The 25258-nt window shown below is 44.8% G+C and overlaps 1 protein-coding gene and 1 pseudogene across 1 annotated transcript in view; one reads left to right on the top strand and one right to left on the bottom strand.

Annotated features, from left to right (window-relative positions):
* LOC126100552 (homeobox protein PKNOX1-like) overlaps positions 1 to 25258 on the top strand; it is a 717569-nt gene that overhangs the window by 66451 nt on the left and 625860 nt on the right. The gene's annotated exons all lie outside the window — the stretch shown is intronic.
* LOC126102457 (5S ribosomal RNA) lies at positions 7879 to 7996 on the bottom strand (annotated as a pseudogene).

Here is a 25258-nt window from a genome sequence, read left to right as displayed (position 1 = left end):
TTCGAACCAGCGCCCGCAGCAGCCGCATGGTTCCAGACTGAAGCGCCTAGAACCGCTCGGTCACATCGGCCGGATTTTTTGAACACCCCTTATATATTACCTAAGTATTATTTCAGTGAATCTTAGTTCGACATCTACTTTTTGTACTGTTATACTGGTATGTAAAACTTAAGGACGAAAGTAACTTCCGCATATGTCACTACCAAGTAACATAGCTCGGTGAAACTTTTGTCATACATAGAAACAACTGCTACAGTATAGTACAGAAGATAACTGAAAAAAATACGCAATGAGACGAACAGAAATAACACTTCTATATACTTTTGTCTAAAGACAGTAATTACACTGAAGTCATCGCGATTAAGTATGGTCCCCCGGACATTACAGAAGATGGAATATGGTGCTTCATAAGGTATGTGGTCATCATGGGCAGCAGTACATGCTCTGCCACGTGTTTCCGTGCTGACCAGTAGGCTGGTAAGCATTTCATGTGATAAGGCGTTCCATTCCTCCAACAGCGCGGTTGACAATTCCTGGATGATCATTGGTGCATGTGCATACGCTGCAATGCGTTTTCCCCAATGCATTCCCCACGTGCTCGATGAGATTTAAATCGGGAGCACGGGCAGGCAAGCCTATTCGCCGAACATCCTCTTGCTACAAGAGCCCCTCCACCCGCGAAGTTCGATTTTGTCGCGCACTCTCATCCATGAAAATGAAGTCAGTACCGAATGCACACCTCAAAAGACGCACATGGAGACAGTGAAACAATAACGTTAGTGAGTATTGGAGGATACAGTTTGTTCAAAGATTTGGAGGTCAGTACGCCCATGCAACGTTAAACTTTCCCATACGATAAAACCTGGGCAACCAAAACGGTCATCCAGAATGAGATTTTCACTCTGCAGCGGAGTGTGCGCTGATATGAAACTTCCTGGCAGATTAAAACTGTGTGCCGGACCGAGACCTGAACTCGGGACCTTTGCCTTTCGCAGGAGAGCTTCTGTAAAGTTTGGAAGGTAGGAGACGAGGTACTGGCAGAAGTAATGCTGTGAGGACGGGGCGTGAGTCGTGCTCGGGTAGCTCAGGTGGAAGAGCACTTGTCCGTGAAAGTCAAAGGTCCCGAGTTCGAGTCTCGGTCCGGCACACAGTTTTAACCTATCAGGAAGTTTCGAAACGGTCATGTTTGACAATTTCACAGGGTGCGTACGTGTCCCCACCTCTCGCCATATGATGTTAAGTCCAGAATCACTACAGAGGCCGAATATGCTCTCATCTGAGAAGAGCATGCACCCCCAACCATCGTTGGTCCAGTCTCAGTGGTCTTGGCACCATCGCAGTCGGCGCAGTCAATGTGCGGGTGTTAACGGAACACAACGTACTGGTCGTCAGGCAAATACACCACCCCCATGCTGTCGCCGTCGCACTATGAAGCACAAGATTGTCCTGAGATCAGTCCTGTTAAATGGGGTTGCAATTGCATCCACTGTTTGGCATGGGTCCCTTATTGCCTTTTGCACAATGTAGCGGTCATTGCTTCTGTAGCTGACTGTAGTGAACTACCTCCTCTCCTTCGAACAGCAGTGCCTGTAGTTCAAATGGTTCAAATGACTCTGAGGACTATGGGACTTAACATCTGAGGTCATGAGTCCCCTTAAACCTAACTAACCTAAGGACATCACACACATCCATGTCCGAGGCAGGATTCGAACCTGCGACCGTAGCAGCAGCGCGCTTCCGGACTGAAGCGCCTAGAACCGCTCGGCCACTACGGCCGGCGCCTGTAGTTCAGAACGCTCCGCATGCACGTGAAACAATGCTGTGAGCAATACAAACTCGTGCGCTATACCAGTCACACTTCGTCCGTCATCCAGTTTCCCTATAATTTTTCCTCATGAGATGTCATCCGAATTTTGTATCCGGGTCATGAAATGAACGCCACCACCACAGTACATCGTAACTGCTCGCTGTTTGTCGCACACTATCTTTTCACGTTCCTTCAACTGTCATGTTGCAGGGTCATCCCAATTTCATGCTGACGTCACGCAATGTAACGTCAAACTTCCTGTGCACGACTGGAATACCTGTGGCAACATGCTCCTGCATTCATTCGTTTCCACTGAGTTGTTAATATTTTTGTTTCTTTATCTGTTTTGTCCTTAAGTTATGCAGAGCACTGTATTCGATTCTTTCTACGCAATGCGCAACATTTATTTGCGTTTAGGGCCAACTGCCAGTCCCTATACAAATTATTGATCCTCCGCATGTCTTCACGCGTTTCGTTAGTTATCTGGCGTTGCAACATTGTCTGCCAACATCTTCGTGATGCTCGAACCGTCACCCACAGGGTGAATCACCCAAAACTCGCACCGCAAATATTGCGGAAACTGAATATGCTATTGATCTACGGTTTTCGCAGAATGGATTAGTAGTCGGGGATTCGTGTTGTTAGCAATACACAGTTTGTATTAATACTTAGAAAGTGTATTTTTTGTGAAATCGTACACTTTTTAAATGGAAAACTGTCTTATTGGCGTTAACAGACTACAAATAGATAAACTGGAATGTCAGTGGTGTTTGTTGCAGGAGTCTAGTGCGAATCGTTTGCGAGATAACATATTGTGCAAAGTTTCCACACTATCATTCACCCCGCGTAGTTGACAGGTGCTATGTTGTTTTGTTTTCTTACGGTGTGCTTTTATGTTCGTGCGTTGCAACTTGCTAGTCAATTAGTGTGTGACAGTCCAATCAGTAGGTCGTGAGTGGACGATGGGTTTTACCAGTGCAGAAAAATCCGGTATGCTCATGGTGTATGGAGAGTGCAGGGAGAATGCAGTTCGTTCTTGTTCTGTGTATGCTGCGAGATATCCCATCTCGGCTGTTATTTATCAACCTCTTCAACCAGTTACGTGAAAATGGTGGTACAACACCTAGAAAATGTAAGAGAAGGAAATAAAGGACGACAGAAGAGGGGGAAATCAGTATTCTTGTTGCTGTTGCATTATATCTACATGTTAGCTCCTGCGCAATCGCACGAGGAAGTGGCATGAGTCAGGCAAGTGTCCTACACATTCTTCATCGACATAGGTTCCATCCCTATTACATTTCTCTCCATCAAGAGCTGCATGGAAACGATTATGAGAACCATGTTAACTTATGTACGTGGCTATTAAGACAGGATACACCATACGTATCATGTTTCTTGTTTAGTGATAAAACCAGATATACCAATCATGGGCAGGTAAACCTCCGAAACGTGAACTATTGCACTGTTGACAACCCGCATTGGCTTCGTCAGGTGGAACGTTAGCGTCCATGGAGTGTAGACGTGTGGTGTGGATAGTGAACCATCAGCTCATAGAAGACGGAACACTGAACGCGCACAAGTATCGCAACTAACAGACCATCTTTTAAGGATGCTAGAAGACATTCCTGTGCAGACTAGGAGGAACTTGTGGTATCGACACAGTGCACGAAGTACTACAACATCTCTTCACGAATTATTTCCAAATCGTTGGATTGGACTTGTACCTTGGTCGGCCCGTTCCCCAGATTTGACGCCCGTAGACTCTTTTCTGTGGGGAAAGCTGAAAGAAACTGTGTACAAGAATATACCAACTCCATCCGATAACAAGCAACGACGCGCCGGCCGAGCAGTTCTAGGCCCATCAGTCCGGAACCACGCGTTTGCTACGGTTGCAGGTTCGAATCCTGCCTCGGGCGTGGATGTTCAAATGACTCTGAGCACTATGGGACTTAACATCTATGGTCATCAGTGCGCTAAAAGTTAGAACTACTTAAACCTAACTAACCTAAGGACATCACACAACACCCAGTCATCACGAGGCAGAGAAAATCCCTGACCCCGCCGGTAATCGAACCCGGGAACCCGGGCGTGGGAAGTGAGAACGCTACCGCACGACCACGAGCTGTGGACGGGCATGGATGTGTGTGATGTCGTTAGGTTAGTTAGGTTTGAGTAGTTCTACGTCTAGGGGACTGATGACCTCAGATGTTAAGTCGCATAGTGCTTAGAGCCATTTGAACCATTTTTGAAACAACGACGTATGGCAGCAGCCTGCGCGAACATCTCCACTGACATGCTAGCGCGTGTGCAGCAGTCGTTCTATACCAGACTGGAAACGTGTATTGTCGCTGTTGGTGGTCATTTTGAACACACCGTGTGGTGGTCAGTTGTTTCTACATTTACATCAGCCGGCCGAGGTGGCCGAGCGGTTCTAGGTGCTACAGTCTGGAACCGGGCGACCGCTACGGTCGCAGGTTCGAATCCTGCCTCAGGCATGGATGTATGTGATGTCCTTAGGTTAGTTACGTTTAAGTAGTTCTAAGTTCTAGGGAACTGATGACCTCGGAAATTAAGTCCCATAGTGCTCAGAGCCATTTAAAACATCTACATCATACTCTGCAAGCCAGCTATTGGTGTGTTGTGGAGGGTACTTTCGGTACCACTGTCTGATCCCTCCAACCCTTTTCCACTCGCGAATAGTGCGTGGGAAGAATGATTGTCGGTAAGCCTCTGTGTTGGCTCTAATTTCTCGATTTTTCTCCTCGTGGTCAATAAAAGCGAGATGTACGTGGGGAGAAGTAATATGTTGCCAGACTGCTGCTGAAAAGTGCTGTCCCGAAATCTGAACAGTAAATCTCTCCGTCTCTCTTGTAACGTCTGTCAATGGAGTTTGTTTAGCATATCCGTAACGCCCTGTCTCCAGCTAAACGATTCCGTAACGAAACGCGCCGCTCTTCGTTGGATCTTCTCCATCTCCTCTATCAGTCTTGCCTGATAGGGATCCCAGATAGATGAACAGTACTCAAGAATCGGGCGAACAAGCGCCTTATAAGCCACTTCTTCCGTGGATGAGTTATATTTCCATAAGATTCTTCCAGTGAATCTGAGTCTTGTGTTTGCTTTTCCCACTATCTGTTTTATAAGTTCATTCCACTTAAGGTCGCTCTGGATAGTTACGCCTAGATATTTTACGGCAGACGCTGTCTCTAGCTGTTTGTCATCAATAGTGTAGCTGTACAGTAGTGGTTTTCTTTTCCTATGTGTGCGCAATATGTTACATTTATTTACGTTCAGGACCAACTGCCAGAGCCTGCACCATTCATCAGTTCTCTGCAGGTCGTTCTGCAAATTCATACTATCTTCCGGCGTTGCTACTTTGGTATAAACAACTGCATCATCTGCGAATAGCCTTAGTTACTGGTCAGAGTCCACATAAGTAGTGTACGTACTTGTATTCTTTAGTGTATGCTCCCACAGGCATTGTGCAAGTGTCGGTGCGGAAACGTTTCAAAACATGGTATCTCATAAACGACTCGCACTAGAATCCTGCAACAAACACAACTAACATTCTAATTTACACGACTTTTAGATTTTTTTGTCAATAGGCATTGTTCCAGTATTATTACAATTCGTGAGGGTATTTTTGTTCTGTCGTTGGAACTACAAGAAAATGTGTGGATTTTTCCCCTCACCACATGAGTTTTGCTTTATTGAGGTGAAGCATCATCAGTGGTCTATAATTAAAGGTATTTATAATTTGATTTGTTTTTAAGATCAAAAACAGTTCGTTAACAATATGTTACTTTTTATTTACGGTGGTTTCTGCTTGGTTTCTTGCCTAGTTCGGGAAATTCCGTCTTCTAGCACATCTTTGGTGGTTTTTTTCCGTTAGACACTGATACTTGCAATTTTTAGTTGCTTTGCAGAACTATGCATTTCTCACACTTTACATAGAACACTTTTTCGTACAATACTGTTTTCTGTAGACAGTGGTAGACAAACTAAACAGAAGAATAAAGACACAAATAATAATACAAACTAACCAAGCCACACCTGCACTACTAAAAAAAAGTGGCGTACAATGACCTACCACAACACATTCACACATGGAACAGGTAACATTTTCGATAATGGTTCAAATGGCTCTGAGCACTATGGGACGCAACTTCTAAGGTTATCAGTCCCCTAGAACGTAGAACTACTTAAACCTAACTAACCTAAGGACATCACACATCCATGCCCGAGGCAGGATTCGAACCTGCGACCGTAGCGCATATTCGATATATAAGGCGTAAATATTACTTACAAAATAAACAACTCAATAAAAAATCGCATCCCAAAACTGAAATCAGAACTAGACAGATATCAAGTGTCTAGTATCTTCCAGCTCAGTTGTAGATTGTGAAAAAATATACATTGGAATAACTGGCAGGACATTAGACACAAGATATAAAGAACACATCAAGCATTTAAATACGGTACAAACCATTCAGCATTTGCAGATCATCTAGAACAAGAATACCATATACAAAGCAATATTGAAAAAGATAAGAACATAAGAATCAGTAAAGACAGACACCTCCTCCCTTTCCAAGAAAATTTCCACATACACAAGCATTAACACAAAATAAACAGTTGCTCAATGACCAAATAAATATTGGAAACCAGACACTGTCTTAAAAAATTGAAGAAACCACATGGAAGAGGTTCCCTGGATTTCCTGCGATGGGATTCTTTTGAGATACGGTGTTAATTCGAGAACTGTGTGATTAAGGAAAAAGAGACCGATAACCATGCAGTTTTGCCCCTTTAACCCACTAAGCAACCACCCTCTCCCACCCAACCCACGCCCTCCTCCTAATTTCATTTCACTTCTTGCTCCTCACCTTCTCCTCCAACTCGCACCCACTACAATACACTTCTGGCCACTCATCATGGCTTCTCCGTCTCACACAAAAAATCATTAATCTTTCACGACTCTTACACAGTATATAAATACACAGCATCATAAATGAGTAGAAGTAAGTACATACAATTAACTAAAATTCAAAAAACACAAAAAATAGTATAGGTCGAAGACAACGTTATGTTGGCAACACTACAAAACACAAATCACGATACATACTTAAAAGTATAAAAACAAACAAAAAACAGTTGTGTGCGAAATATTGTGCTGTGTAAAATGTGAGAAATGCATAGTTCTGCAGTTCTAACGAAGAAAAACGCTAAAGATGTGCTAGCAGACAGCATTTCCCGATGCAGGTGACAAACTAAGCGGGAAATCACCTGAAATAAAAAGCGACATACTTTGATCGAACTGTTTTTCGAACTTAAAACCAAATCAAATTATAAATATCTTTAATTACAGACCACTGATAATGCTGTACCTCAATGAAGCGAAACGCGTCTGGTGAGGGGGGAAAAAACACACAATTTCTTGTAGTTGCAACGACAGAAGGAAAATACCCTCAAGAATTGTAAGGCAGCTGTAGACAATATGGCTACCTAAAAGGAAGAAATTATTACCATCTATTTATTGGCTAACAATAAGAGTCCCTGACTACCAATTCACCCTTTGAAAATCGCACCATAGTAGAACTTTCCATTATCGCAATGTCTGCGGTGGAAGTTTTGGGTGAGTCACTCTGTATATTGTGAACGCTAAGTACTCTATAATAGGATTATTTCTGTGTTTGATTTATTAAAATATTCCCACCCAAACCCAATTAACGAAGGTGGACGCATTACTTTTCATTCAACCCTCGTATAGCCCCTGGATATCCGGTAGTCTGTAAGCTTCCAACCTCAAAAACTACATCTCTTGGCAGTTGCTGTGAAAGGCAGGGGCCAGAACAGGTCTCCGAAGACCCTAACGGTACTGACCGGCCGCCGTGTCGTCCTCAGCCTAAAGGCATCAACTGAATGCGGATTGGAGGAGCAAGTGGTCAGCATACCACTCTCCCGATCGTTGTTGCGTTTCGTGACCGGAGCCGCTACATCTCAGACAAGTTGATCCTCAATTTGCCTCACAAGGGCTGAGTGCACCCCGCTTGTCAACAGCGCACCCCGCTTGTCAACAGCGCTCGGCAGACCGAATTGTCACCCATCCAAGTGCTAGCCAAGTCCGACAGCGCTTAACTTCGGTGATCTGACGGGAACCGGTGTTACCACTGCGGCAATGCCGTTGGCCGCCTGGTGGGACAGAGAAAGCAAATAATACATTTTTTCCTCACTGTTTCCCATCCTGTGTAGGCGCCAACTGGCGCGAAGGAGGACGTTTTACTTATCAAAACGCCTCTTCTAAAAACCATTTCAATTTTCAACGATTACCGATTTTGGAGAAATTACTAAGTTTTCTCATACTGCCCTGCAGTATGTTGGGAATATGGCTGTGATTGTCTCTGTACCCTCCGATTTTTTAAAGGCGGAAATCTGCATGTAAAGTTATACGTACATCGAAGTAAAATTGATATAAAAAATGAAATACACAACAGTGTTAATTGTGACGAGGGTATCAAATATCCAATAGGAATATTAATTTGATTTTAATTATTTGTTGTTTGACCTTATGCGAGCGCTCATATATGCGTCTCTGCACGTGCCCTATCCTGCGTCTCATTGTGCTCCTAGCTTTAACAGCGTTGGCTTGAGAAGAGTGGTACCGTCTCATGCTATTTTTTGTGATAAAAATTCAAACTTCATTGGCGTACACAGAACTCTCTGTACGTCAAATTACTGTAATCGCACGATGTGTTGTCCACTGTCTGAGGTGCGAAAGTTACGATAGTAGCAAAGGACTATGTGCGCATGCGCTAAAAAACGAGTAGCGGTAAGGTCGATGCCATCTGACGGGTGTACAAACTGCTACCACTTCTCGTGGCGCACGTATAGTATGCTTTGAGGCTAGGTTATTGTTGCCGGCGATTTTGATGTCGCCCTACAGGGTTACGATAGTAGGCGCTTCGCAGAGCCTCTTCGGCCTGTACTGGAGAGCAGATTAAAGTAGCGCGTACCTTTTCATTGGTCCGGATTGCTTTGGCGCACTCCGCTGTCCATCCCGGTGGTGGAAAATGGCGATTACGGTGATTAGTAGCTAGTGCGAAACTGGTGGCCCAGCAAATCGCAGTCAACTAGCTGCACCGGCAAACAGGTTTGCCTCTCGGTCACCTGCTGTTAACCCATACACGCCTCGAGTCGATCCACGTACCGACAAAAAGAAGAAAACGTGGAAAAATGGCGACGCGTTCCCTGGCGCGCTTAATCACGAGCCGCCGCTTCGCTTCGGTTGCTGCAGTTTAGGTTGCCTGTGCGAGAGGAAATAAGTAAGAAAATGGTGCGCAAAATTGTTGTGAGATAATAAAACTGATAGAGAATACTGCTTACGCTGTTGCTTAGTAATCATTCGAGAGTCGTAGAGTATTTGTGTGTGTGTGTGGGGGGGGGGGGGCATTGAAACAAACATAACAAGCGTATAAATAATTTGTACCTTTTCTGAATGAAATATTCACTCTGTAGCGGAGTGTGCGCTGATATGAAACTTCCTGGCAGATTAAAACTGTGTGCCAGACAGAGACTGGAACTCGGGACCTTTGCCTTTCGCGGGTAAGTGCTCTACCATCTGAGCTACCCAAGCACGACTCACGACCCGTCGCCACAGTTTTAATTCCGCCAGTACCTCGTCTCCTACCTTCCAAACTTAACAGAAGCTCTCCTGGAAGGTAGGCGACGAGGTACTGGCGGAATTAAAGCTGTGGCGACGGGTCATGAGTCGTGCTTGGGTAGCTCAGTCGAAGGGGCAATTGCCTGCGAAAGGCAAAGGTCCAGAGTTCGAATCTCGTTCCGGCACACTTTTAATCTACCAGGAAGTTTGTACCTTTTCTGTTGTTACTTACCCAAAGTCTACGTCTCTGGTAAATTTCTTCCATTTTTGTTGACTTCTGTCTCGGGTTCTTCGGTCGACGCTTGTTAGGCAGAGCAATCGCTATTTGAGGCCGACCACGTAGTAAAATTCGCCGACGCTGAAGTTCTGGCTGTGGAGAAGAGCTATCACACCCACTTGTTAGGAGAAGCTATAGGAATACAGAAACATGAGAGTAGCTTCAACACGAAAAAAGAAAGCCTCAAGTTGAACGGATCCTGGATTCCTGTGCTGCTGCGAACGAGGAGATCCTCACAGGAAACGACCACGGAAAAGCTCTCGGACGTTGGCGCGCCAGGTACATACAGTCTGCGGCCCGCAAGCTCGACTCCGGCAGTGGAGGGTGAAGCTTTGACAATGTCAGCCACTAGTGCTGGCGAAACGTCAGAAAAATCATCAAACAAACTTCGGCCGGAGAATCCCGAGACAGAAGCCAACAGGCACTTTGTCAACAAGTGGTCACGAAAGCCTTAACAATTGGGCATTTTACCCTTCGGAATCATCTCCCTTCTAGCGTCAACAGACATCCATCTCGCACGGTCTAGGGCTTCTTGTCACGGTCCGCGCGGCTCCCCCCCCCCCCCTCCCCCCGTCGGAGGTTCGAGTACTCCCTTGGGCATTGGTGTGTGTATTTTCCTTAGCTTAAGCTAGATTAAAGTAGTGTGTCAGCTTAGGGACCGATGACCTCAGCACTTTGGTCCCATAAGATCGTACCAAAACTTCCAGCTCTCCGACATCTGGTATGTTGCACGGTTTTTGGTGTACAGGGTAGCTGAGAAGTCCCTAACTATTCTGAGATGCCGCACTGTAATTCATGAAATGTTCACAATATGAAAGAATATAAATGCGCTGTGGAAGAACACATCGTAATTCAGTGAAATCACAGTCGTTCGACATGACAGCCCTCCATGTCGAAGCAGAGTTGCCAGTCTCTCCTCAGTGTACCAGAACCCCCTCTGGAACATTGCGTTTACGCAGGTGCTGTAAATCCCTAATCTTCACCTGCTACACTTCTGATATGACCCCTTGCAAAGAAGTCCAAGGGATTTAGACCAGGCAAGCTTGTTGTCCAGAACCGTAGTGAACCTCGTTCAGTACAGCGCCCTGGGAACGTCTCGTAGAAATAATTACGTAAAGTTCGATGAGGCGCTGTTAAATTGAAACATCTACATCTACATCCATACTCCGCAAGCCACCTGACGGTGTGTGGCGGAGGGTACCTTCAGTACCTCTATCGGTTCTCCCTTCTATTCCAGTCTCGTATTGTTCGTGGAAAGAAGGATTGTCGGTATGCCTCTGTGTGGGCTCTAATCTCTCTGATTTGATCCTCATGGTCTCTTCGCGAGATATACGTAGGAGGGAGCAATATACTGCTTGACTCTTCGGTGAAGGTATGTTCTCGAAACTTTGACAAAAGCCCGTACCGAGCTACAGAGCGTCTCTCCTGCAGAGTCTTCCACTGGAGTTTATCCATCATCTCCGTAACGCTTTCGCGATTACTAAATGATCCTGTAACGAAGCGCGCTGCTCTCCGTTGGATCTTCTCTATGTCTTGTATCAACCCTATCTGGTACGGATCCCACACTGCTGAGCAGTATTCAAGCAGTGGGCGAACAAGCGTGCTGTAACCTACTTCCTTTGTTTTCGGATTGCATTTCCTTAGGATTCTTCCAATGAATCTCAGTCTGGCATCTGCTTTACCGACAATCAACATTATATGATCATTCCATTTTAAATCACTCCTAATGCGTACTCCCAGATAATTTATGGTATTAACTGCTTCCAGTTGCTGACCTGCTATTTTGTAGCTAAATGATAAAGGATCTATCTTTCTGTGTATTCGCAGCACATTACACTTGTCTACATTGAGATTCAATTGCCATTCCCTGCACCATGCGTCAATTCGCTGCAGATCCTCCTGCATTTCAGTACAATTTTCCATTGTTACAACCTCTCGATACACCACAGCATCATCTGCAAAAAGCCTCAGTGAACTTCCGATGTCATCCACCAGGTCATTTATGTATATTGTGAATAGCAACGGTCCTATGACACTCCCTGCGGCACACCTGAAATCACTCTTACTTCGGAAAACTTCTCTCCATTGAGAATGACATGCTGCGTTCTGTTATCTAGGAACTCCTCAATCCAATCACACAATTGGTCTGATAGTCCATATGCTCTTACTTTGTTCATTAAACGACTGTGGGGAACTGTATCGAACGCCTTGCGGAAGTCAAGAAACACGGCATCTACCTGTGAACCCGTGTCTATGGCCCTCTGAGTCACGTGGACGAATAGCGCGAGCTGGGTTTCACATGACCGTCTTTTTCGAAACCCATGCTGATTCCTACAGAGTAGATTTCTAGTCTCCAGAAAAGTCATTATACTCGAACACAATACGTGTTCCAAAATTCTACAACTGATCGACGTTAGAGATATAGGTCTATAGTTCTGCACATCTGTTCGACGTCCCTTCTTGAAAACGGGGATGACCTGTGCCCTTTTCCAATCCTTTGGAACGCTACGCTCTTCTAGAGACCTACGGTACACCGCTGCAAGAAGGGGGGCAAGTTCCTTCGCGTACTCTGTGTAAAATTGAACTGGTATCCCATCAGGTCCAGAGGCCTTTCCTCTTTTGAGCGATTTTAATTGTTTCTCTATCCCTCTGTCGTCTATTTCGATATCTACCATTTTGTCATCTGTGCGACTATCTAGAGAAGGAACTACAGTGCAATCTTCCTCTGTGAAACAACTTTGGAAAAAGACATTTAGTATTTCGGCCTTTAGTCTGTCATCCTCTGTTTCAGTACCATTTTGGTCACAGAGTGTCTGGACATTTTGTTTTGATCCACCTACCGCTTTGACATAAGACCAAAATTTCTTAGGATTTTCTGCTAAGTCAGTACCTAGAACTTTACTTTCGAATTCATTGAACGCCTCTCGCATAGCTCTCTTCACACTACATTTCGCTTCGCGTAATTTTTGTTTGTCTGCAAGGCTTTGGCTATGTTTATGTTTGCTATGAAGTTCCCTTTGCTTCCGCAGCAGTTTTCTAACTCGGTTGTTGTACCACGGTGGCTCTTTTCCATCTCTTACGATCTTGCTTGGCACATACTCATCTAACGCATATTGTACGATGGTTTTGAACTTTGTCCACTGATCCTCAACACTATCAGTACTTGAGACAAAACTTTTGTGTTGAGCCAACAGGTACTCTGAAATCTGCTTTTTGTCACTTTTTCTAAACAGAAAAATCTTCCTACCCTTTTTAATATTCCTATTTACAGCTGAAATCATCGATGCCGTAACCGCTTTATGATCGCTGATTCCCTGTTCTGCCTTAACTTTTTCAAATAGTTCGGGTCTGTTTGTCACCAGAAGGTCTAATATGTTATCGCCATGAGTCGGTTCTCTGTTTAACTGCTCAAGGTAGTTTTCAGATAAAGCACTTAAAAAAATTTCACTGGATTCTTTGTCCCTGCCACCCGTTATGAACGTCTGAGTCTCCCAGTCTACATCAGGCAAATTAAAATCTCCACCCAGAACTATAACATGGTGGGGAAATCTACTCGAAATATTTTCCAAATTATCCTTCAGGTGCTCAGCCACAACAGCTGCTGAGCCAGGGGGCCTATAGAGACATCCAATTACCATGTCTGAGCCTGCTTTAACCGCGACCTTCACCCAAATCATTTCACATTTCGGATCTCCGTCAATTTCCTTCGATACTATTGCACTTCTTATCGCTATAAACACGCCTCCCCCTTCACTGTTCAGCCTGTCTCTGCGGTATACATTCCAATCTGAGTTTAGGATTTCGTTACTGTTTACGTCTGGTTTCAGCCAACTTTCTGTCCCTAGTACTATATGGGCGTTGTGATCGTTTATTAATGAGAGCAGTTCTGGGACCTTTCTATAGACGCTCCTGCAGTTTACTATTAGCACATTAATATTGTTATTCCCTGTTGCATTTTGCCTACTCCTATCTTGCCGCGTCTCAGGAGGCGTCTTGTCGGGCCTAGGGAGGGGATTTTCTAACCTAAAAAACCCCCATGTGCACTCCACACGTACTCCGCTACCCTTGTAGCCGCTTCCGGCGTGTAGTGCACGCCTGACCTATTCAGGGGGACCCTACATTTCTCCACCAGATGTAGGCAAACAGCTAGCCTGCAGGAATTGTTCAAACATGTCCACATACGATCATAAAATGATGCTTGCTTCAGCAAAAAAGAAAGGTCTGTAAATGCGCTTTTGGGTGGGTGAGTCACAGCCACACATTTAACTTTTGAATGTTACTTTCCAATTACACGGCGATGTGTGGTTATTTATCAGCTCATATCATGCTGTTGTGAGGACTGACGGGAGCACAGGTATGAAAGCCAGGCTCATCACTGAACAGGATGTCTGACAAGAAACGTTCATTGCTTAGTGCCTCAGTTAAGTGGTGTTACAAGGCTAAGCATGCTGCATAGTTTTGAAAATTTGTAGTAAGGTTCTGTGGGACCAAACTGCTGAGGTCACCGGTCCCTAGGCGTACACACTAATTAATGTAACTTACGCTAAGGACAACACACCCACCTTTGCCCGAGGGAGGACTCGAACCTCCGACTGGGGGAGCCGTGCGAACCGTGACAAAGCGCCTCAGACCGCACGGCTACCCCGCTCGGCTGCTGCATAGTTCTCAGGTTCAGTATATGGAACACTTGGATGCGACAGGCTTTTTTCTTCGGTCGGAAGCGCAAAGTTTGCCACACAGTGGACTTGGACGTGCAATTCTCCCGGCTTAGAGGACGTGTCGGCGCTTTCGAACTCCGGTCGGTATCCTGTTGTACAGTATCCACAGTCTTGCAGTGCCGATGCCAGTCTAGAACGTTTCTCGTTACAAACATTCCAAGTTCGCAGGAACTTGTTTTTCACGTTGGAGCTGGCACATGGTGCGGCACGGTCTACTGTACGGTAACGTCGACGAAACCGTTCTTGAACGTTTGCAAAGGACAGCCCATTGAGTTTCCAACACCACGGTGATTCGTTGTTCCGTGATCAACATCTTTCAGTAAAGAGATAAAAACTAACGTTGTCCCAAACATGATTAAGGACTTCTAGGGCACATTGCAGTTGTCCACGTCTCCACTCCGTGCAGCGCTAATATTCCCTTACGTTGGCCTAGACATTATGTTTCTGTCTCAGAGGATTCCAGAAATTCTTTGTGAGCACCCATCCATCTTGCTCTTTGTGATCAATTTTTGGGTTCAGGTTTCCTTTACTTTTTACGGTGGATCACTCATTGTAATAAAACCAATCAGGTACATATGGGTCTCAAAAATGGTTCAAATGGTTCTGAGCACTATGGGACTTAACTGATGAGGTCATCAGTCCTCTAGAACTTAGAGCTACTTAAACCTAACTAACCTAAGGACATCACACACATCATTGCCCGAAGCAGGATTCGAACCTGCGACCGCAGCGGTCGCGCGGTTCCAGACTAAAGCGCCTAGAACCGCTCGGCCACTCTGGCCGGCACATATGGGTCTCCACGGGCTATTGACATCAGAGGTGAACTCAGTATAGTGTGATGGGTGGAAGCCCACCTACACGCTACAGTGAAACAGCTCATTGGCGAAATAAATCGGGACGCAATGGGCAATGAAACTTATTGGCAGATTAAAACTGTTTGCCGGACCGAGACTCGAACCCGGGGCCATTGAGAACTGGTAGTCAGTACTTGGATAACGTCAGTCGGTGGAGAACTTGCCTGCAAATGGCAAAGGCCCCGAGTTCGAGTCTCGGTCCAGCACAAATTTTTTATCTGCTAGGAAATTTGAGGTACAGCTTCATTGTTTTCGTAGTAGTTGATTAGAAGATAGTGTAACTGTAAGGAAAAAATCGTCTACAAACCGATCGAATCCCCTTCATTAAGTTTTTTGGATCTTCCACATGAATAAAGATAGAAACTTGGGGTGAAGTTTACCTTGGTGCCAGTTTATGCGGTTGCTGGTACAGGTTTCCTTGGTACAGATAGCTCGCTCGCTGATTACCCGAAGTGAGAGAACACTCCAAAAACCGCATTTTCAACAAGAATTCCTAAAAATGAGCTGGATATGTGATACACACCGTCTATGTTCTTCTTCTTTCAACAACTTAAGGTGAACGTCAGTAGTGAATGCTGTAACTCAAGACGTACCCATTTATTGAGAATATTGTAAATGAATATTACTTTTGATTCAACCCAAACATCCCCAATAGCAGAAACGTGGTTTACTGCTACCGTTCCTTAAAGATGGCTGTTGATTACATGCTTACGAGTAGTAATTGCACACATACTTGACAGGGTGGCGTTAGAACAGAAATGTGACAGCACAATAAGATACAACGAATAACTTTTATTAAGAGCATGTAACAAAATGCTACTAAACTTTGGTACAGTTTGGTGCGTGGTACTTGATGTCTGACATTTAATATGATGATATATTTTCACTACAGCATATAGTAATGATTTCTAATTCGAAAAGTAGCCCTGTAGGAACTATACTGTTGGCTGCAGCCACAGAACTGAACTGTCTAATTGCTGGTTAGGAACTCTGTGTATGTATCTGTGTGTGTCATCTGGAGGCTGCTAATCGGAATTGAGAGGCGCCAGGTGACTGGTTGTGCCTGTGTAGCGGCGGTGTCTCGCCGTATTTGTTGTGTATCTCTTGACCGGTACACCACAGCGCTGACGAACTATGACCATCGCATGGTAGCCTGTTCTGGATTCACCATCTCTTCCTCGGTCTGTTCTCACTGTTCCTGCTACATGGTTTGTTATCCATTACTGATCCTCTTTTCATGCCATTATCAACATCTTGAGATTATACGTAGATTGGAACTTAAATAGTGGCAACATTGCTGTGGAGGCAGTATGCAATCAAATCTACTATTGTCGCTGATAGCACACGTTGTTGATATACCCATCTTACCTCCGAGCAAATGGACTCGCCCGTCCCACGTCACCGGCGTGCGCACAATCGAGGGAAACACAGTCACTTGTCAGTGAGCGGTCTAACGTAACGGTGTCACTATGTTTTCGAAACAGGAACAACAGAGTTGGATCAAGATTGAAAGTGCCAGAGGTCATACACCACGACATTGTTATTAAGGTATTCAAGAGGCGTGTGGGGAATCGGCATTGCCGTACAGAACAGTGGCCTTAAACGAAGGTCGGCAAACTGTAGCAGACATGCATAGGGCAGGTCGTCCTAGCGTCTCTGAAGTAGTAGTGCATGTTGTTGGCGCGTTAGTGGACAGTGATGGACACCATACGATTCGTGAGCTCGCCCACGAAACCGGATTAGCGCATACGACTGTGCTTCGCATCCTGAAGGAACGCCTGGGCATGCGAATAATTGCATCACGATGGGTTCCACATGACTTGACGGAAAAGTAGAAATGGATGCGTTACGACGCTCCTCAGACGCACTTGGAGCGCTATGAGCGCGAAGGAGAGGCTTTCTTAAGTCGTATCGTAACACTGGATGAGACATGGGCCACATCGTACGAGCCAAAAGTGAAACGCCAATCCAGCGAATGGCGTCATTATGGACCGCCCCGAAAGTCGAAAGTGCATCAGAGTCCCAGTATGGTGAAAGTTATGGTGATTCTCGTGTACGACTGTGATGGTGTTATACTAACGCATTACGTTCCTCCCTGGCAGACCGTCAGTGCACAGTATTACTGTTCGTTTTTGGAGCATCGCCTACGACCAGCTTTGCGAAAGAAGCGGCGAGACTTTCTGCGCAACCCACCCATCATTTTGCACGACAATGCGCGGGCGCATACAGTGCAAGCTGTGGCTGCTCTGTTTGGTCGATGGGACTGGGAAGTACTGTACCATCCACCATACCCCCCGGACTTAAGTCCTTGTGAAGATGAAGGAAACACTTCGTGGCTTTCGCTTCAGAACTGTTCCAGAGATTCGACAGGCAGTAGAGCGCTCCATTCGCACCATCAACAGAACAGCCTCTGCTAACGGTATACTACGCCTTCCACATCGGTGGCAACGGGTTCTACACAACGCTGGTGACTACTTTGAAGGACAGTAACAGATGCAAACATGTAACACTTTTGTATCGGTTGTGAATAAATAGTTGCCACTATTTAAGTTCCAACCCTCGTATATATGTCACTGAGGTTCACAAACAGCCTCACCAACGTTAAGGTGGTAATCCATGGAGAGGTAACCTGTTTCGCAGGCGTTCTCCAAAATGTTCAAATTTGTGTGAAATCTTTGGGACTTAACTGCTAAGGTCATCAGTCCCAAAGCTTACACACTACTTATCCTAAATTATCCTAAGGACAAACACACACACCCATGCCCGAGGGAGGACTAGAGTCTCCGCCGGGACCAGCCGCACAGTCAGTGACTGCAGCGCCTAAGACCGCTCGGCTAATCCCGTGCGGCAGGAGTTCTCCATTCCGTTCAGTTACTCTTTAAAGTCCAGTGACAGATATAGCCCTGAGGAATCAGATGATTCTTTTTGAAAGAGCTTGTATTATTATTATTATTATTATTATTATTATTATTATTATTACACAGATGGCGAACAGTGGGTGCAAGACTTTACTCGGCGATACAAGGTGAAGTGTTCGTGATACATAATGAGCATACTATTAGCACGTTAAAAAAAAGCTAGAATCTCTAGCGAGAAAAGGACAATTTTATAGGTATCTTTAGATGGCTATCGCTTTTTATGTGTTTTGGGAAATCAGTTATTTCTTAAGTGCCATTATTCAGTTTAGAGCTCCTTACATCTTTGTTTATGCCCAGCCGCTTACTAAAGTATTAACTAGCCAAAGAGTCAACTAGACACTCTGTGAATGCATAGCCGCTCCTGCTGTTGCTATTGCAGCATGCCGTACGGTGCGGCCGTGGACGATAAATTGTGTGCCGTTATAAATGGAGATCGCGTCGCGGGGACGCAGTTCGGAAAACCGGTTGTCGCGCCTGTCACGGCCATCGATTTAGTGCCCGCAGTCAGATTTACTGGCGCGCAGTCGCCAACTTTGCTGTGCTTTGCCCCCCAGGACGTCTCGGAAGCTTTTTCAATTCTGCCCAGCGTTTCTTGCAGCGGAGCGCTTGCCGATTAGTTTTAGTCGACGACGTCTGCACGCTGCCGTAGGACGAAGATCCAAATTGGCGCTCCCTCTACAACGTGAATGTGTGTGGCTTCGTTATGTAACCACCACTAGATTAGATTAGCTTAGATTAGTACTTATTCCATAGATCATGAATACGACACTTCGTAATAATGTGGAACGTGTCAGGTTAATAAAAGGTGTCTATACAAGATATTACATTACACATAATATTACGTGACATTTAATATTTTTATATTTTTTTGTAGGGTTGGGGGAAATTAACCACTTACTATATCCAAAAATTCATCTAATGAGTAGAAGGAGTTGCCATTGAGAAATTATTTTAATTTCCTTTTAAATGCTATATGGCTATCTGTCAGACTTTTGATGCTATTAGGTAAGTGACCAAAACTTTTGTGGCAGCATAATTTACCCCCTTCGGAACCAAAGTTAGATTTAACCTTGAATAGTGAAGATCATCCTTTCTCCTAGTGTTGTAGCCATGTACAGTGCCATTACTTTTGAATTTGTTCTGATTGTTAATAACAAATTTCATAAGTGAATATATATATTGTGAGGCTACAGTGAAGATCTCTAGCTCTTTAAATAAGTGTCTGCAGGATGATCTTGGATGAGCTCCAGCAATTATTCTACTTACACGCTTTTGTGCAATGAACACTCTTTTACTCAATGATGAGTTACTCCAGAATATGATGCCATACGAAAGCAGTGAATGAAAAGAGGCGTGGTAAGCTAATTTACTGAGATGTATATCGCCAAAATTTGCAATGACCCTAATTGCATAAGTAGCTGAACTCAAACATTTCTGCAGATCCTCAGTGTGTTTTTTCCAGTTCGAACCCTCATCAATGCATACACCTAGAAGTTGTGAATATTCTACCTTAGCTACATATTTCTGATCGAAGTCTATATTTATTAATGGTGTCATTCCGTTTACTGTGTGGAACTGTATGTACTGTGTTTTGTCAAAGTTTAATGAGAGCCCATTTGCAGAGAACCACTTAATGATTTTCTGAAAACATCGTTTACAGTCTCACCAGCTAATTCTTGTCTGTTCGGTGTGATAGCTATACTTGTATCATCGGCAAAAAGTACCAGCTTTGCATCTTCGTGAATATAGGATGGCAAGTCATTAATATATATTAAGAACAGCAGTCGACCCAAGACCGAACCTTGCGGCACCCCATTCTTGATTGTTCCCCAGTTTGAGAAATCACCAGTTTTTTGCATATTATGTGAACTGCTTATTTCAACTTTCTGCACTCTCCCAGTTAGGTATGATTTAAACCATTTGAGCGCAGTCCCATTCTTACCACAGTACTTGAGCTTATCTAGAAGTATTCCATGAGTCACACAATCAAAAGCCTTGGAGAGATCACAAAAAATCCCAACGGGTGACTTCCGGTTACTCAGAGCACTTAATATTTCATTAGTGAAAGTATATATAGCATTTTCCGGTGAAAAACCTTTCTGGAAACCAAACTGACATTTTTGTTAAAGCTTTATTTTTATAAAGGTGTGAAGCTACTCTACAATACATTACTTTTTCAAGAATTTTGGGTAAGGCAGTCAGAAGAGAGATTGGGTGGTTGTTGTTGACATCAAACTATCCGTAGTCACAGACGAATCATAATTAATAATAAAATTGACATGAGTGAAATCGATCCAGTTGTCATGCGTCCGCAAATGAACACTGCGAGATAACTGCCAGTGTGTGGTCACAAATCGCTATTGACTTAAATATCATATAGTCCAACTTATTTGAAATATAAGCCTTTCCATTAAGTTCCCGCCTAATTGGGCTCAAATTTCACCCGCTGCCTACGTTAAGAAGTACAATATTGCTTCAGCATCTTACAACTTACAATTCACTGTACACTCGTACATGTTAAAAAGAAGTATTCCAAGTGTCGTCTTCGCATTCGGTGTGGTACTGAAGTTAGTCACGAATTCTATCAAACACTCCAAGATCATCTCGTAAAGCTTCACATGACTGTATTTAATTCGCTGCTCCAATCCTTCAGCCTTATAGGGAGTGCTGTGCACCTCGATTTTGAGATGAGCGCTGACAAAAACCGAGAGGACTGACGTAATATAATTTTGGAGGCTTCAGTACAGGCCCTGCTGGACGTATCCATCTTGCATCATATTGGCACTTTAGATATCATCTTATGTCAGCAACTAACTGTCAGTGACAAGTGCAAATACAGGGTGTTTATAAATGAATATCGGGGTTTTAACGCTTTATAATATTTATTACATTAAACTTACAGTTCTAAATGATATGTCAAATGAAAGAGCAACTCCAGCAGTTTTACCAAGAACCTTGTAAATGTTCAATGTGAGCACCATTTGTCACACGGCACACATCAAGTCTGTTTACCCACTTACCCAAGCGCTGGATAGGCCGCAAGTGTCCCAATGACAGGGCTTGCTTTGCATGGCCTCCACGTTCACCCGACCTAACGCCATGCGACTTTTTGCTTTGGGGTTTCATCAAGGATCGTGTGTACGTGCCTCCGCTTCCAGCAGACCTCCCTGAATTAAGAAACCGCATTGAAGCAGCTGTTGCTACAATCACTGACGACACACTTATCAACGTTTGGGAATAACTCGGCTATAAACTTGGTGTATAAGTTTAATATAATGTGTAAGTTTAACATAATAAATATTATACAGCGTTAAAACCCCGATATTCATTTATAAATACCCTGTATTTACGTAATTGTTATGTAGGAAGTTTGCATTGTATTGTTCTGCCTTTCTTTCACAGACATGCGAATCATCACTCACACTTTTTGTTTGTGAAATCAATATGTTCTGATATGCAGGGTGTACTAAAAAAACGCCAATGACGTTTAATGCGAGTATGTTGTAGGGGGGGGGGGGGCAAACTGATCGGTTTTCAAGAAGAAACCCCTATCCGGAAACGCAAGGCTTGGGCACTGGAGAGCGTCGAAGCCTTAAGAACGAACGATTGTGGCGGTTGTTCCAGTTCGTTTCGGTGTCTCAATGCGGAAGGTTTAGCCATCTGTGTACTGCGAATGGACGATCTGACCCTAATAACGTTCCTGTGGATGCGCTACATTCCTTCATACAGTCCTTGTGCGCATCCTACTACGGACCTTGTGTGGTGTGCCAGTGCAGCAACGTTATTGACAGTAGTGCAACATTTACCAGTACACAGCTGCAGGAATGACCGACATGGTGCTCATATATGGCAAAGGGGATTTCAGTGATAGGGCTGCTGCAAGATTGTCAGCCGAACGTTTTCCAAACAGACGTAGCTCACGTCATTTCACGTTCACGGCCATCGAGATACGCCTCAGAGAAGCCGGAGAGTTGCACAAAGGTATTTTCTGCCTGACGTGTGTCCATTGAACAGTAAAGTAGTAGCATTTTGTGCTTGGTACTTGCGAATACTGTTCCCAGTCTACTGGTTATCGGCTGGTAGGTGCCGAGACGTGATGCGGATCGTCCACCCTCGGTCCGAACACTGTAGTTGGAGAAGGACTTGCTGATAGTGTTCGGAGATTACTAATCCAGCAGCGCTCGGTAGGTGTCACAGGCGCTATACGCGGGTGAAAATGTGGGGTGTGTCGTCCATAACACCGACTGCATCCATACAATCTACAGAAAACCCAGGCATTACGAGAAGAGAACTGCCCACGATGGGAACAGGTTGCGCAGTGGTATTTACAACAGTGCACACTCCAGCTACAATCCCCGAGCTTCGTGCTGTCCACCGATGAATCCACGTGTACTAGAGACGGTATATTAAACTTGCACGAGATGCATGTTTATGCGGACGAAAATGCGCGTCCGCAGATATTAACATCTGGCCAGGATAAACGTTGGCCCTATCATTGGGCCATATTTGCTGGCGAACGTACTAACAGGACCGACCTACCTCACATTTGTTAGAAATGTTCTGCCTACTCTAATGGATGCAGTGTCACCGAAAGTTCGGATGGACATGTTGCTGCAACACGACGGGCCTCCAGCATCCTTTGATGTCTATGTGCGGAATCTCCTCAACGTTGCACATCCTAATTGATGTTTTGGCAGGGGTGGACCAGTTCCATGGCCAGCACAGTCGCCAGAACTGACACTTCTTGACTATTTTCTGTGGGATAGTATGAAGAAGATGGTGTATGACACACGTGTAACGTCAGCGGAGGACCTTATTGCTCGAGTCCATGGAACGATTGAAACGCTTCAAAGCAACCACATGTATTGGTTCATGTGCTTGAAGCTTAGCACCGTCGACGTAGGCTCTGCATTGACGTAGGAGGTACGCGGATCGAAGCCCATTTGTAATGCAGGCAGTGCAATACGCTACTCATGTTGGATTTATTGGCGTAATGTGGAACGCACACTCCTCTCAGACTTTGACACTCTCCAGCGCCCAATCCGTGCATTTCCGGATGTGGGTTCCTTCTTAAAAACCAATCAATGTGGCTTCTCGCACATGATACTAAGCATTGCCGGTGTTTTTTTGGGACATCCTATATGTGTGCTACGTATCATACACTACATTTCCTGTCCGCCGCTCGTGGTCTCGCGGTAGCGTTCTCGCTTCCCGAGCACGGGGTCCCGGGTTCGATTCCCGGCGGGGTCAGGGATTTTCACCTGCCTCGAGATGACTGGGTGTTTGTGTTGTCCTCATCATTTCATCATCATCCAGGAAAGTGGCGAAATTGGACTGAGCAAAGATTGGGTAATTGTACGGGCGCTGATAACCACGCAGTTGAGCGCCCCACAAACCAAACATCATCATCATCACTACATTTCCTACAGAAGCGCAGGTAAACGTCTCTAGTAAACTGCTCTCCCACTGCCACTGAGTTGATAGGATTTGTTGAATCTGGTGACAAGGTGGTCGAGAAAAACTGCCGCACTTAAGACACACGACAAGTAGTTCCTTACTAATGCACCAATCTCATTTCTTTTGTGCTACAGTCATATCCCAAATGTTTGTAAATTTGTTCACAAGTTTCGGATAAACAGATAAATTAAAGAGCACTTTTCAGCCAATTATTTAGTAAAGCTAATGAAAGAGAAGTTTTGGCAGTCAGTTTAAAGCGTCGTATGACACTCGCTTTCGTATTAACTTCTGTGGCATCACGAATAATTTAGAATGTGAATAAATAAATATTCTGAAATGACATTTTTATGTTGATTCGATGAATCCCTGTTTACATCAGTTGTGTTGGGGAGAGTTTGGTGGTTAGCTGAAGTGTTTAAACCCAGAAGAGTGGTCCTGGAGACACTCCATAGCAATTGTGGACGTGTGGGGTGTCGCAATGTACTGCGGGAATTGCCAAAGTCCGTCGCAATGCACAGTGGACATGAATGAATGCAGGTGATCATCAGAAAGGCTGCTTAGTACGTGTTACCTGTCACAGCCGTATCTAGACGTATGACGTGTTCCTTATCATACCAGCTGCACACGCCCCACACCATTACGCAGCCTACACTAGCTTGAACTGTCCCCTGCTGACATGCAGAGTCCATAGATTCATGAGGCAATGTCCATACCCGTACACTTCCATCCGCTCGATACAATTTGAAACAAAATTTGTTCGACCAGGCAACATATTTCCAGTCATCAGCAGTCCAAGTCGGTGTTGACGGGCCCAGGCGAGGCGTAAAGCTTTGTGTCGCGCAGTCATCAAGGGTACACGAGTGGACCTTAGGCTCTGAAAGCCCATATTGATGATGTTTCGTTGAATGGTTCGCACACTGACACTTGCTGATGACCGAGCATTGAAATCTGCAGCAATTTGCTGAAAGTTTGCACTTCTGTCACGTTGAACATTTCTCTCCAGTCGCCGTTGGTCCCGTCCTTGCAGGATCTTTTTCCGGCCTCAGCGATGTAGGAAATTTGATGTTTTACCGGATTCTTATATTCACGGTACACTCCTGAAATGGTCGTACGGGAAAATCCGCACTTCATCGCTACCTCGGAGATGCTGTATCCCATCGCTCTTGCGCCGACTATAATGCCACGTTCAAACTCACTTAAATCGTGATAACCTGTCCTTGTAGCAGCAGTAACCGATCTTACAACTGCGCCAGACACTTGTCTTATATAGGCGTTGCCGACCGCAGCGCCGTATTCTGCCTGTTTACATACCTCTATATGTGAATATGCATGCTTATACCAGTTTCTTTAGCGCTTCAGTGTATTTTCACTATAACTGAAAGTAATATTGCAGGCACTCTTGGTTGCCATGTTACTCTGTAAATAGCGGCTGCTAAGTCGAAAAGTAGTATTCAGAGAGCAGCGTGGGATTAGCCGAGCGGTCTATGGCGCTGCAGTCATGGACTGTGCGGCTGGTCCCGGCGGAGGTTCGAGTCCTCCCTCGGGCGTGTGTGTGTGTGTGGGGGGG

Source organism: Schistocerca cancellata, chromosome 9 (assembly GCF_023864275.1).
Source record: "Schistocerca cancellata isolate TAMUIC-IGC-003103 chromosome 9, iqSchCanc2.1, whole genome shotgun sequence".
NCBI lineage: Eukaryota > Metazoa > Arthropoda > Insecta > Orthoptera > Acrididae > Schistocerca > Schistocerca cancellata.
This window is presented reverse-complemented; position numbering and strand designations above follow the sequence as displayed.